The sequence below is a fragment of the Nuphar pumila genome, chromosome 9 (assembly GCF_984573655.1).
Source record: "Nuphar pumila chromosome 9, dmNupPumi1.hap1.1, whole genome shotgun sequence".
In the NCBI taxonomy this organism is placed as follows: domain Eukaryota; kingdom Viridiplantae; phylum Streptophyta; class Magnoliopsida; order Nymphaeales; family Nymphaeaceae; genus Nuphar; species Nuphar pumila.
Genome location: NC_143257.1, coordinates 46,724,064 through 46,738,904, shown reverse-complemented (window position 1 = coordinate 46,738,904; position 14,841 = coordinate 46,724,064). Strand labels below are relative to the sequence as shown.

Genomic DNA, 14,841 nt, shown 5'->3' with positions numbered 1-14,841 from the left:
AGTTGTTATTAACATTGTGATTGTAGACTGATACTTGTGATCAATAAATTAAATTTTTGAGAAATATTTGAGTAATTCCTGTTCCCTGTGGATTCAACCCATACTTACCACTTTGTGGAAAGTCGGTTATTTAATTTTGGTTGACGATTTTCCAAAGCTTTTATTGAAAATTATTGTTTTAAAAATACCACTTCCAAAAGATCAACCATATATGTTGAGCAAAGATATGATTAAACTCCCGAGAGTTGCTGATCCTCCAGTCTCCCTGGGAAAATGGAAGGACAAGTTCTGCAAATTCCACCGAGCAGTGGGGCACGACACTGAGCACTGCTTCGTCCTAAAGAACATCATCCAGGATTGCATTGATAAAAATCTTCTGATAGAGGACGAAGAAGAAGAGCAGCCGGCAGTTCTAACCAAGCCTTTCCCAGACCACTCCAAATGATGCTGAAGTTTCTCTGTTTTTCTCCTTTTCTTAGTAGTCATCTTATAGGGGCAACTCAGCCCCAGTCTCCTGTGATCTCTTTTTATCACTTGTAAATATCCAAGTTTTGTTTTCAGTCATTGCTTATCAATGAAATGACAATTTTCTTCCTATTTTTTGTTTAATTCTTATTTCTTTCGCCATATTAGGGCACCTTTTATTGTTAAAATTGCATTTACGCTCCAAAATATTCTTTTGCCATTAGATTCTTATTCTTTTGCGGGACAATCCTGACATCATTTATGAGAGAAATGATATTTCCTATTAGGATCTTTCAAAAATCATGAAATTTTTTCATGTTTTAGTCCAACCTTTTTCAAAGGTCAACCCTCGTGTCGATCATCTTTTCCAAAAAAAAATTAAAAATAAATATAGGTTTTCAAACCATTATATTCAAAGATCAACCCTTGTGTTGATCATATTTTCCAAAGTTGGTTTTCGAACCATCACATTCAAAGATCAACCCTTGTGTTGATCATATTTTCTAAAAATTGATTTCGAATCATTGCAGTCAAAGATCAACCCTTGTGTTGATCATATTTTCTAAAAATTGGTTTCGAACCATTGCATTCAAAGATCAACCCTTGTGCTGATCCTATTTTCCAAAAATTGACTTTGAATCATTGCATTCAAAAATCAACCCTCATGTTGATCATATTTTCTAAAAAATTGGTTTTCAAATTGTTGCTTCAAAAATTAACCCTCATGACGATCTCTCGTGAATGATCCCCTTTCAAAGATCAGCTCTCGCGGTTAATCTTTCTTTCTAAAAATGTTTGTTTTCCTATTCTCGTCTCATTTCAAAGATCCTATATGCAGGCATGATCAAACAAAAACTCTTTTTCTCAATTTTTATCAATTTTTCGTTTATCAATCTTTATCAGTTTTATTCATCTTTATCAATTTTGTTAATCTTATTGATTTTTCATCCATTTTTATTAATTCTTCTTGTCATTCTTATTTTTAATTACCCTTTCAAGTTAAGGGATAAACCTGATGCCTCTTTCCCATGAGGTATTCCTTTTTTCTTCTGAATTTCCCACTTAGGTTAAGGGACAAACCTGAATTTCCCACTCAGGTTAAGGGACAAACCTGAATTTTCCGCTTAGGTTAAGGGATAAACTTGAACCTCGTCCCGCGAGGTCCTTCTTCCTTCAGGATCAGGGATAATCCTAAAGTCCTTCATCATCTTCCAAGTATCTTCAACTTTTCTACCAAATTTTACCATCTTTGTCAATCCTTGTCAATTCTTTATTTCCGATTCTTTATCAATTTTATTGATTCTTTATCATTTGTTATCAATTCTTTTAATTCTTTATCAAACTTTTATTAAATTTTGTAGAATTTGTCAATTTTATTCTTTTACCCTTTCAGGTTAAAGGATAAACCTGGATCATCTTCCATAAATTCTTTAATTTTCATTAATACTTAATTTTTTATCTTTTCCTTTTAAAGATTCGGGTTCCGACTCGGGTCTTCCTTTTATCTTTTCTTTTGAAGTTTCGAGTTCCGACTCGAGCTTCCCTTTGGTTCTAATCCTCGCATTAGACCAATCGTTTTCCTTAAAAATTCGAGTTCCAAAAACTCAGGTTTCCTTTTTTTTAAGATTCGGGTTCCGACTCGGGTCTTCCTTTTATCTTTTCTTTTGAAGTTTCGAGTTCCGACTCGAGCTTTCCTTTGGTTCTAATCCTCGCATTAGACCAATCGTTTTCCTTAAAAATTCGAGTTCCAAAAACTCGGGTTTTCTTTTATCTTTTCTTTTAAGATTCGGGTTCCAACTCGGGTCTTCCTTTTATCTTTTCATTTGAAGTTCGGAGTTCCGACTCAGACTTCCTTTTGGATCCAATGCTCGTGTTGGAACCAATGGTTGCGTCAAAAATTCGAGTTTTCAAACTCAATTTTCTCTTTGTATCCTTTATCCTTAAAATCCGGGTTCCAACTCGGGTTTTCCCCTTTATATATTCCATCTTCCTTTTAAATATCCGAGTTTTAACTTGGATTCCTATCTCCTTCATCAAATTCCAATGTTTTCATTGGTCCTTCCAAATTCCGATTCCATGAATTGGTCCTTCAAAATTCCAATTGCTCCTTCATCAAATTCCAATGTTTTCATTGGTCCTTCCAAATTCCGATGCCATGAATTGGTCCTTCCAAATTCCAATTGGTCCTTCAAAAAAATTCCAATGTTTACATGGTCCTTCCAAATTCCAATTTCATAAATTGGTCTTTCAAAATTCTAGTTTTACACTGGTCCTTCAAAATTCCAATTGGTCTTTCATCGAATTCCAATGTTTTCATTGGTCCTTCCAAATTCCAATTCTATGAATTGGTTCTTCAAAATCCCAATTGGTCCTTCAAAATTCCAATGTTTACATTGGTCCTTCCAAATTCCAACTTTCACAAATTGGTCCTTCAAAATTTCAGTTTTACACTGGTCCTTCGAAAATTCCAGTTTTACACTGGTCCTTCGAAAATTCCAATGTTTACATTGGTCTTTCCAAATTCCAATTTCATAAATTGGTCCTTCAAAATTCCAGTTTTACACTGGTCCTTCAAAATTCCAATGTTTACATTGGTCCTTCTAAATTCCAATTTTTCGAATTGGTCCTTCAAAATTCCAGTTTTACACTGGTTCTTCAAAATTCCAATGTTTACATTGGTCCTTCCAAATTCCAATTTCATAAATTGGTCCTTCAAAATTCTAGTTTTACACTGGTCCTTCAAAATTCCAATGTTTACATTGGTCCTTCCAAATTCTAATTTTTCAAATTGGTCCTTTAAAATTCCAGTTTTAACTGGTCCTTCAAGATTCCAATGTTTACATTGGTCCTTCCAAATTCCAATTTCTCACAAATTGGTCCTTCAAATTCCAAAGTGTAGACTAGTCCTTCAAAATTCCAATGTGTACATTGGGCCTTCAAAATTCCAATTTTCTCAAATTGGTCCTTCAAAATTCCAGTTTTACAGTGGTCCTTCAAAATTCCAATGTTTACATTGGTCCTTCAAAATTGATTCTTCAAAATTCTAAATTTTTCTCAAATTTATCCTCCAGAATCCCAGTTTAACACCGGTCCTTTACCAAAATCTTTTTACCAAAAAAAAAAAAAATCTTTTACCAAGACCCTTTTCGAAATTCCAGTTTTACACTGGTCCTTTAGCAAATTCTTCTACCAAATTCTTTTACCAAGGTCCTTTACTAAAATTCTTTACTTAACCTTATTTTTCAAGTTGGTCCTGCCAAATCTAGTTTTACTGATCAAGTTTTCAAAGTCTAAAACCTTACATTATTTCTCCAAAATGTCAGCCCGAGGTCCTATCAAAATCTATATTGAGTGATTATTTCACCAAGGATTCTCGAAAACTTTGCCAGTCTGCTAAAAATATGTGTTGATTCCAATATTTTATTGCACAAAAGAATCACCTCAGATTACCCCTAGTATTCTTTCCAAAAGGGTGAAGCTTCTTTGCGAAAAAGAGTAAAATTCAAATCTTCTCTCTGTTGATCAACCAAGAGGATGTAGGAAATATCCTTTGTATGATTAGCGAAAGAAATATTCAATGATGTTGAAAAAACGGAAGCGAATCAATATTGATCATAGCTATGGCGCATGTTTTAAGTTCATTTTTCTAGCAATCAGGCAATGAAAATATCCTAAGCGATAAAAAGAATTCAATCAATCCATATCTCCTCATTCATCTAAGCTACAATCAAATATCCGCAAAGGGGATCTCTCAATTGTCGTCAAGATGAAGATGAATATGCGAGTTCGACCCCCAGGGCCAAAGAAGATTCGAATCATCTTCGAGATGAAGGAGTTTGTGAAGGATCCTTTCAAGGAACGTTCAGATCACCGCCAAGATGAAGGCGACTGCGCTGAGCCTCCCCACAAACCCTAAAAGATATTTGATCGCTGCTATCATCAAGATTTTTAACCAATGAGCCAATATAATCCCTGAGAAAAAGAAGGATCGGAGCATCTCCAAAATGAAGGATGATGTAATGAACTTCCCCCGAAAACCCAAGAAAGCTCAATGTCTCAAAAAGAATGCCAGAAAGATCAGTCTCAGGATATCAAACTGCCAAAATTGCCAGGAATCACTTTTTCTCGTGCAAAATCCTTTCATCAATGTCTTTTCACTGCTTGCTTTTATGAAATTAAGAGTATTTCTTCTCTATTCATGTCAAAGAAATGGATAACTTCCTTGAAGAAACTCAACAACTTTAAAATTTGAATCTGACTCTGGAATCCAGGAAGTTAACCTCATTTTGGAGGAAATACTCTAGGTAAAAAGAGAAAATATCTTTCGCACATACATGCACACTTTCAAGCATTTGAATCAATTGCAATTTCATCTTATTGATGAAATTTTCTAGTTATCCAAAAATAAAACAAATGCTAAATATCTATTTTGATTCAACCTAGCATTGTTTGTATTTTTCAAAGAGAATTGCTTCATTCTGGTGAGGTATTTCTCCCAGTCCCATCATGGTCTTTCTTATCAAAGAGTCCATGCTTTGTATATCCATCCAAATAAAGATTATACCTAAACCTCGTCTCACGAGGTATTTTTCAAAAATATCCCATCATGGTCTTTCAAATATCTTTGTCCCATCCAGGTTAAGGGCTAAGCCTGTGTCTTTTAAAAAAATTCTTATTTTTGTCTCAACTATGAGACTTCTTTAAAATCTCTCCTTTTACCATTTCGGGATATTCATCCCAAAGTCCCATCACGATTTCCTCATTTCTTTCTTCCATCCAAATTATTTTCATTCTCGAGGATTTCGTTTTCTTCCCAAAAAAAAAAGAAACCTTTCAGGGTAAGGTGCAAAACCTGAAAAATAATGTTTTACAAAGCCAATTCTTCCACACCCAGTTCAGACCTTCTGACTGGGGCATTTTTTTTGAAAATTTGGTGTGTCTTATTTGCCGCTAAGCTCGGCTTACAACCGGCTTAGCAGCAAAGAGGGGCATCTGTGAACACCCCAAATTTTCCCAAAAATCCAAAATTCCCCTTTTGCTCCTGACTCACCTTCTCCGAATAATCGGGACAATTTTTAACAAAAATTTCATTCATTTCTTAGATTCGCTGGGATCCAAACTCACTTTTCTTAACCCATTTTCTGAAGAAATTTTCCAAAAAAATAAACTCAAATTCTGAGTAAAGCCTTCTTTGGTAAATATTTGTGAAATTTTATAAATGGTCTAGAAATCCCATAAGTTTTTAGAGTTTTGTTTTAAAAAAAAATACAAAAATAGAAAATTTCAAAGAAAAAGAGCAAAAAATCAAAATCTCAAGAAAAGAACAAAAAATATAGGAAAATAAAAAAGAAAATACAAAAAGTTCTTAAAAACCACCTTTTTGAAAAATCATTCTTTTGATAAAATCCATTTTTTTTTTAAAAGGCTTGTTTTGGAAAAATCAATAAAATTGAAGGGGGTGTTAAAAAAGAGAAAAAAAGAAAACCCTAAAGTCATGCTGCCTCTCTCGAAACCCTCCCTTTCTTTCTCTCTCTCTCTCCCCCTCTCGGCTTCCCTTCACAAGCCATCCACTGAAGCCCTCTCCATCGCACCCTCTTGCTTCCCAAGATGATCGACCATTCGATCATCTTCCTTCTTCTTTAGCACTCGATCACTAACTGACGCTCTCTTTCGATTCTTCCCTTTATGCTTATAAAAAGAGGCATCCATCGCCTCCTTCAGCATCCAGCTTCACCCCTCCACCTTCGACGTATCAAATCTCCTCTATCCTTTCCCTCTGATCCCCTTTCTCTTAAATTTTTCCTTCTGGCACCTCCTCTTCAAGCAATTGAACTTTGATTCCTCTCCACTGTAAAGCAAGCCAATCCATCGAATGGGGAGGTGCGAGAAAGAGATACCTTCTCCTCTCAAGGCGATCCGGTTCAGGTATAATTTTCTCTTTTGATTGCTTATCCCTCCTCTCTTTCATCCCTATCTCATTTCAGGATCTCTGGATTTTTTTTTCCTTTTGATCTATCACCCATTCCATGGGATTTCATCGTGGTCGTAACATCTCTGTGATATTCTTTGTTTCTTTTTTTTTATGGTTTTCGTTTTCTTTTCTTTTTAGCGGTCCTCGGCTGTAGTGTAAACATATGCTCCTGCTTCTGGATCTTTGTGGCAAATACGCGTTTATGTTTTGCCATAACATAAACGCAAGCTTGTAGCCTCCTAATTTCACTATAACACACATTTGCGCTCTGCCATAGTGTAAACGAGTGTTTCCACTCCCCTGCTCCTGTATTTAAACACTCTTTTAGTTTAAATTTTCAGTTCCCCCTTTGATTTTATTTTCTTCATCTGGAACACTCCTTTTTTTCAATTTTTGCATAGCTTATTGCTTTGTTTTCTATTCGTTAAATGCATGATTCGCAAGGTCGATCTGCATATAGCAGAATCGACCCGCATGTTGTAAAATCACAGGGATGAACATGGTCCTACATCTTCTTTTTTTTCCTTTTTTTTAGCCTCACTAGTTGTCTTTGTGTCATTCAATTCATCTTTTATGTGTTTGCTCTGTGGTTCAATACCACATAATATTGTTCCTACTTGATTTCTTGGTAGCTATGAATATATTCTATGTATGACAGGTACCACATAACATCTTATTGGTTGGTGATCGGTTCTTTTTTTAAGCTTTCCATTTACTGTTATCTAATTTTGATTACAATAGTTGGTTTTGATTTCATCTTTGTTTTAATATCATAAGATGTGTCCAATTGTAATTTTTGGCTTCATTTCCTGTTTCCAGTTGAATTTCCCATGGCTGTCTTCCTTTGATTTTCAGTTTTATTTGAATTCATTTGTCCTGCATTTATCCCATCCTTGACGATGGTTTCCTGGAAATCCTGTGCTCCGCATGATACATTGTCACTAGAAAATCTCTTGGTGCCTGACCTCTGCACTTCAATTGGTTTTTGCGGGGTGCCATATCTCCTCAATAGAGTTAGAACAGGAAACTACCCCAGTCCCTTTTTCATTACAGACAACCAACATGAGCCCTGGTTGAATAGCATAGAGATGCTCACGGTCACCCTACTGTAATATCTCAACCATCATAACCCCTGCACATTAATGGTGATTATCTGTTTCCACTTTTCTGTTTATCCCCCATTATATCCAACTCTGTGAATCCTACGAAGTCAAGTGCGGATGGTGAGCATATATCTATGAGCTCAGATCTATATGCGATGGTGATTCTTTGATAAGCTGATCTGCTTGGATTGCCCTGCTGAAACAAAATCCAGTGGCTGAGATTAGTTGGTGATATGGACCCCAATACGAAATACCAATCAGCAGTATGGACCCAAATGGCATGTCAGTGCTTGATGCATGTTCGATTCATGATAAAGCCCATTCATGATTGTTGTTATTTTACTAGTTCAAATAAGAAGCTTATGTTGGTAAGAGCTGTGAATTGCCTCGATTCTTGCTAAGAGCTCACCTACATAACAAATGCAACAAAAGATGAGATGCCAAAACTAGTTCCTCGAAAGATGTGTATGCAACAGAGTGAAGTTTGTACCATATTCTTGCTCTTCGTTTTCATCAGAAGTCCACAATGATTTGGGGTGTGTTGACCTTCCTAGGCTAGCTCGTGATAAATCTGAAAGAAAGTCAAGTCCAATACCCATGAAAGTACTCATTCAAAGAGTAAAGGCAGAAGTAAGAAAATTAAACCCTTGTGGGACACTTGAACCTCCTGACAATGGTTTACTTATCCCAGAACTTGCACCCATTGCTCATCAAATTTACAAAGCAAAAACCAACCTTCTTAATGGCTTGTCAAAGATAGTGAATGCTGGTTTTGTTCAGAAGTTCATGTTGGCCGTGTTGGCCCAAACAGTGGTCTTAGGAGTGACATGCATGTCTGGATCAAGGGTAAAGTGGAAGATGTTGTGGGTTTTTTTTTCCTGGTGTTTTCATCTTGATGACAGGACGAAGAAGCCAAGAATTGTGCACGATGAAAGATTCAGAGTCAAGAGGCTGCCTGCTATTATAGAGTTCTGCATTCAAGCAGGACTAGACTTGCCAAATTTCCCAACTAGAAGAAGAACTGGGCCTGTCCATTCCATTGAAGATGAATTGAGCATCAAGACCTTGGAGTCCTGGTTGATAATGAGAAATGAAGCAGTGGAAATTATGAGGAAATATGTTGTTAAGACATGTGGGTATTGTCCAGAGGTGTGAGTCTGGTCCTGTGGGACACAAGGGGAGGATGTGCAAGGCTACAAAAGCGTCAATTTCGCACCGGTCTGCATGTATGGCAAGAAGTAACAATGGAAGATGTGTTAGGAATGAACTAAGTGTAGCTTGTGCCAAACCCCAATAGTCCTGCTCTGCTAAATGAGTTCAAGAGGTACTATGGCAAAGCCCCAGTAACTGTTGAACTATGTATCCAGGGTGGTGCTCCGATTTCTGATGAACATAGGAGCGTGATGAAGTTGAATAACATCTCTCCTGACCGAGCTAAAGAGGACCTTGTTGCCTAATAGAACCCATTTGATGAAATTGAAGCTGATAACCCCGCCATCTTCTCACAGATACGCTCATCTGTGCACCCAGATCACCATTATCATGTAGTATCTTTGCATGTTTATAACTCATCTGTAGCATTCCAGGTACACATTGTTTTCTTTTATATATTGTGGATTGGATTCATTCTAGAGTCTGAATCAGTTTAACCTATTTTTTTAGTTTCCTTACCTGAGTTTTGCTTTATTTCTACCTTTAGAAGTCATTTTCTTTATCAAGCCGGTGAATATTAAATGTTGTATAATGAAGATTGTCATTTTTATAGAATTCTTCTTATTTTTTTTTACTTCTGCATTCTCAGCTTCAATCGTCATTTACGTGACATGTATATTCTGCATGATAAACTCACTTCATTCACGCAATGGCTTGCTCAGCACCACTCACTCACACCTCAACCTATTATTATATTCCACTCACAGCCACCAATTACCCTTCATTGCACTATCATTCAACAACCTTCAGTAGTATGCCACATTCATTGTGTTGGTACATCATAGCACCTGTCAGCATATCCATTAATTCAGGGCATCCAATGTATGCCCTCATTAATCAGAATATCATGTAGGTACCTACCCTTTACACCATTAGCCTCTACAAAACACCTCTATCTGTTGTGATTTTCACAGCAGTACTTATAGAAATAACGTCCATAGCAACCTTGCTATGTCCATGTGTCCATGGCATCAACAAACATCTCTCCTATCCGCTGTTACATAGTAGCCCTCTCATTACCTTTCATTATATTATATGTAACCCCACCTCATTATACCCATGACCCCATCACCCCCTGTGTCACCAATACAGTAATACCAGCCATTACAGTCCTGTCAAATATCATGATTGCTGTTGTTCAATCCTATAACAGCATCCCCTTGTGAACGATGAATGCAGCCTCATCTCAGCATTAACAGGTTCCAGAGTTAAGCATTTTGCAGATTCCCTACATTCCTCTTTCTGAGGCCTGAATCTGGTATTTTACCCCATTATTTAGTATATTGCTTGCATTTTCCTTTGATTTCTTTGTTTAGTTACTGTAATATATCAAGTACGTCATGGTATTTATGTTACAATTGTTTAAGTATCAAATGATTAATTGGAGTTTTCATTGCAAGTTTTCTTTCACACGGTTAATTGCCTCTACAGACTATGGTAATGGATGTTAATTTTTTTCGTAGAAGATCAGACAGTAAGATGAGTTAAATTCACTTTTGCTGTTCATATCGGCTACTCATGTAAGGTGTAAGTACACTAGTCTAATTACATTAATGTGCATTTTAGATATCTACTTTGGATTTAGCATTAGCTTGAGTATTTACTTGGGTTAATCAATCTTTCCTTTGATTCAAATGTTCATTTCTTTCAGCATGATTTTATTTATTTTTTTCCAAATAGACCATTTGACTGTTTATTTCCTGGATTGATTTATATTGTTTGTAATAATTTAATAAAACAGAAGGTAATAGTTTCTGTTGTTCGATGATCATGTGTCAGACTCTCTAGCATGAACAAGTTGGTTCATATGTTATCACTTTTAAGCCTGTCCAAGTAACAGATATCCCCAAAATCTCCCTTGTGACACCTTGTGACATATTCTCTGAGTTGTTCACAGCACTGACTGTCCTCTTTCCAACCTTGAGCAACAAAATCTCCTCATCTTATATACAAGGATCGATGTCATCAATATATATAATGCCCAAATAGATAGATGACCAAAGGCTTCCACCACAACCATCATTTAGTTTGAATACAGTGGGTTTTGGGTTACAAATCAGACACCATCACTGTAGGCTCATCAATCATCATCTAGTCAATGAACTGCATTTAGTGTTTGCAACAACATCAATAGCAAGTGCTATTGTCTCAGCATCTTCAGGCGCAAGCTCAAATTTGTACTACCTCATCATCCACCTCATATCATGCACCCTGTCCTCACAGCCTCTGTTGGCCCACTTAATCACACAACCATTCACACTTGTTATACAACCTATTCCATTGCAAATGCTCCAGGAGCCTCACACTTTTCAACTAGAGCTGAATCCAAGAATCTCAGCTTCTCTTCAACTAAAACTAAACTTAAATCTCATAATGATTTTCCTAGTCCAGCTACTGACTCAAGGTGTGCCATAACCTCCATTGATGTAGCATAAGACTCCTCTACAAATCCTGGACTGTGTTTGGGTGTGTTTCAACAATTTCTTAGTAAATAATGATGGCACTGCTTTTGGGGTGTATTGATCTGTCAGTTGTAAATGAAGAACTGCCTCATCACATTGTTTTGACTTTATTTAGGGAATGCGATCAAGGGAATTTGCAGCTGATTGCTAACATTTGCAGTATAGAAACTATGCCTGCTTCAGTTCAAGATGTTCTAGAATTCTTTTTCTTTTTTAGGAAAGGTTTGGTCTCAACAACCCTCGTTGTTACCACCAACAACATTGCATTTCCAACCCTCCCCTCTGAGTAGCAGCATGCAGTTAAAATTTCTTTTCCTTAGCAGTTCACAAGTGGACGCTACAGTACATTCATTGCATATAGACTTGCCACAAACCGTGAGTTCTCACAAGTAGTTCACAAAAATCCGCTAGGATCTTCCATTTTCATAATAGCTCACCACAAGCAGCTATGGCTGTCACATCTCAGGAAGGTTCACCTTGGACCATCCTGGCTCTTGCTCTCATCCATTACACATATCCTCTCGCGTATGAGCTTCTGTTTGCTTATGGCATTGCTTATATATATATATATATACTTTCTCATAATATGCCATATAGCATGATGTAGCATCTTAAGCTAACATTAATTTCTTCTATTTCCTTTTATCTTGGCTTGGTGCTAATTCTTCTTTCTTGCGGGAATTCCTAGAAATGTTAATGTCTTTCTTAGATTAGGATTTCAAATTCAGTTCGAGTAGCTAGATGTAGTGAAAATATTTACATTTTCAGTATTAGAATAGAATGAATGAGCATTATAAATATCACAAATTGCTTGTTTTCATGTCACTTTACTTTTTATTTCAAAATCTCACAAATGGTGAAACACGAATGGCACGTGCACCATTTTATAAAAGGTGATTAATCCTAAGTTGATGATTTACATCAATGGCCATAGTCAGGATGCAAACAAAACTTAGGATTTTTATCTTTTATAGAATAACACTGGATCTACACTGGATCCTTTTCAAAATTCATCATATTTTCTTTAAATATTTTCCTCTTTTATCAGAGTTTAGTCTAAAATTAATTCAATACATATATCAATGGCCATAGTCAGGATATATTGAGAATTATTTTCATTTTAAACTCTATAAAAGCACCGAAATATGTTTAATTCTTCACTTGAATTTAAATATGATTGTTATATAATATATCCAATGACCATAGTCAGGGATATATTATATCATTAATCTTATCTACATTCATTTAAAGAATGGAATATGATTTTCAAAATCCAATTTCAAATTCTTCAAAATTCATTCATCATTTAGGATAGAATTGCATCATATTTTCAAAACTCCCTTTTTAAAATTCCAAGTGATCTCAAATATCTTTCTTCTATCTCTATCTCAATTCATTCTTCTATCTTATTTCAAAGATTTAGATTTCAATTTCAAGAGTCCAATTTGACTTTGAGATCTCAAAATTCAATTTCATATTCAAAATTCCATTTCCAAATTTCATTTTCAAAGTTTAATTCAACTTTGAAACCTCTGATTCATCTTCTGATTTCAAATTCAAATCCAAGTTTATCTTTCCCACCTTCAAAATTCAAAATCAAGGCTTGAGTTTGATTCTGAATCTCAAAACTTAACCCTTCTTAAACTTTGTATTTAAAAAACTGGGTTTTCAAAACCCAGATCCATCTTCAGAAGTCCCATTTGGACTCTCAGAATCCAAATCTAAGGTTAGATCCTAAATCTCAACTTGGATCAAGATTTTCAAGTACAAATCTCCACTTTTTGGATCCCAGGTCCAAATCCATTTTAGGATCCAGACCCCAATTCTACTTTGGATCTCAGACTTCAAATCCAAATCTATTTTAGGATCCAGAACCCAATTCTACTTTGGATCTCAGACTTCAGATCCAAATCCATTTTTAGGATCCAGAACCCAATTCTACTCTGGATCTCAGACTTCAAGATCCAAATTCATTTTAGGATCCAGAACCCAATTCTACTTTGGACCTCAGACTTCAGATCCAATTCCATTTAGGATATAGAATCCAATTCCATTTCATCCTAAATTTCAAATCCAATTCCCATTATCGGATTCTAAATCCAGAATTCAATTTTGATCTCAAAATCCAGACTTTGGATTCAAATTCCATCTTGAATTCCAAATCAATCCCATTTCTCAAATCTATTTTTTCCCACATTTCATTTTGATTTCAAACTTCAAAATCAGAATTCAATTCCATTTCAAACATTAATCCAAGTTTAAAAATCCTAAATTCAAAGTCCATTTATGACTTTGAAATTTCCTTTCTTCTTCCTTTTATCTCAACTTCAAAATCATTCCTTTCAAAGTCAAGATTTATTTTCCCAAAACTCTGATTACTGCTGAAACTTGGAACTTTAAAAATCTTAAAGTTCTAAGTTAGAAGCCATTTCTTCACTCTATTATCAGATTCATCTCAGAAACACTTGGGAATTTTCCAAAATCATTTTTGAAAGAGCATACATCCTTGCATTTGCACAAGCATGATTCTTTGTGCATTTAGACTTAGAATAAATTCTTAGATAATTTCTTAGCAAAGCAAAAGGCATGAATTCGACCCTTGGTTCGATTATCCCTGGTAAAGGCGCCAGGAACGGTCGAACCTCGTACCGACGAGCGGATCCCGTCTCCCAGTTTTCTCGTAAATATTTCAAAAGTGGAGGCGAGTAATCTTTAAAATCTTTTTCAAAATCAAGGTCAAGTGAGACCTTCGCAAAAGGGTTCCTCTCTCTCTTCTTTCTTTTCTCTTCTCTTCTCTCTTCTTTTTGGACTTTTATTTTCTCCCTTCAAAAAGGAGGAAATAGAGGCTGAAAAGGAAAAGAGAAGGAAGAGAGAGGAAAAATTTTGCGATGATCACAGTGCGCTAACTCTTACCTGGTTGTACTTCTTTGCGACTAAAAATACTTCAGTGATGGGCGATGTTCTAAATCACGTAAGTATGACATACAAAGTGGCAAGCGCACTGTTCATGAAGAACCAAGTCCCGAAACTTATAAATCAAATTCAAAATACATATGACTAGTAAATCCTCGAATTTGGGACCCAAACGAGGAAAAAAACTCGTTATTTCATGTAAATTATTGGAAAGCGTGTATAAATCGAGTATGGTCCTGACGATGGCGATATTCGCAAGAGATGATACTTTCAAGATGTGATTTGCGAATGTAATTGAAATTTGAAAATTTGAAAATTTGAAACTAGATTTTTAAGTGGGTTTTGACTCCCTCTAAGGTCTGAATCCCCATATTGTATTCGAATCTGATTACTGGATCCGCTTGATCCATTTGGATCGACTCTTCATCCTTTTATCGTATCCATTTCAATAATTATAACCTTTATTAAATTTGAAAATTGTCAGAATTTTTCGGGTTTTACATCCTTTCCCCCTAAAAAGAATTTCGTCCGCAAAATTCGTTACACGTTAGACATAAACAGATCAGGGTATCTCTCTTTCATGGCTTCTTTGGGCTCCCAGGTACATTCTTCGAGCCCATGGTGTTGCCAGCGAACCTTAATTAATGTGATAGTCTTATTTCTCATTACTTTTTCATGACAATCTATGATTTCCATGGGTCGCTCCTCTACCGTC

At 35.8% G+C, this 14,841-nt stretch overlaps 1 pseudogene; it reads left to right on the top strand.

The window, feature by feature from the left end:
* The window catches only part of LOC149828582 (APO protein 3, mitochondrial pseudogene), a 187,616-nt pseudogene extending 178,620 nt beyond the window's left edge, over nucleotides 1-8,996 (top strand).
* The last annotated feature ends 5,845 nt before the right edge of the window (nucleotides 8,997-14,841 follow it).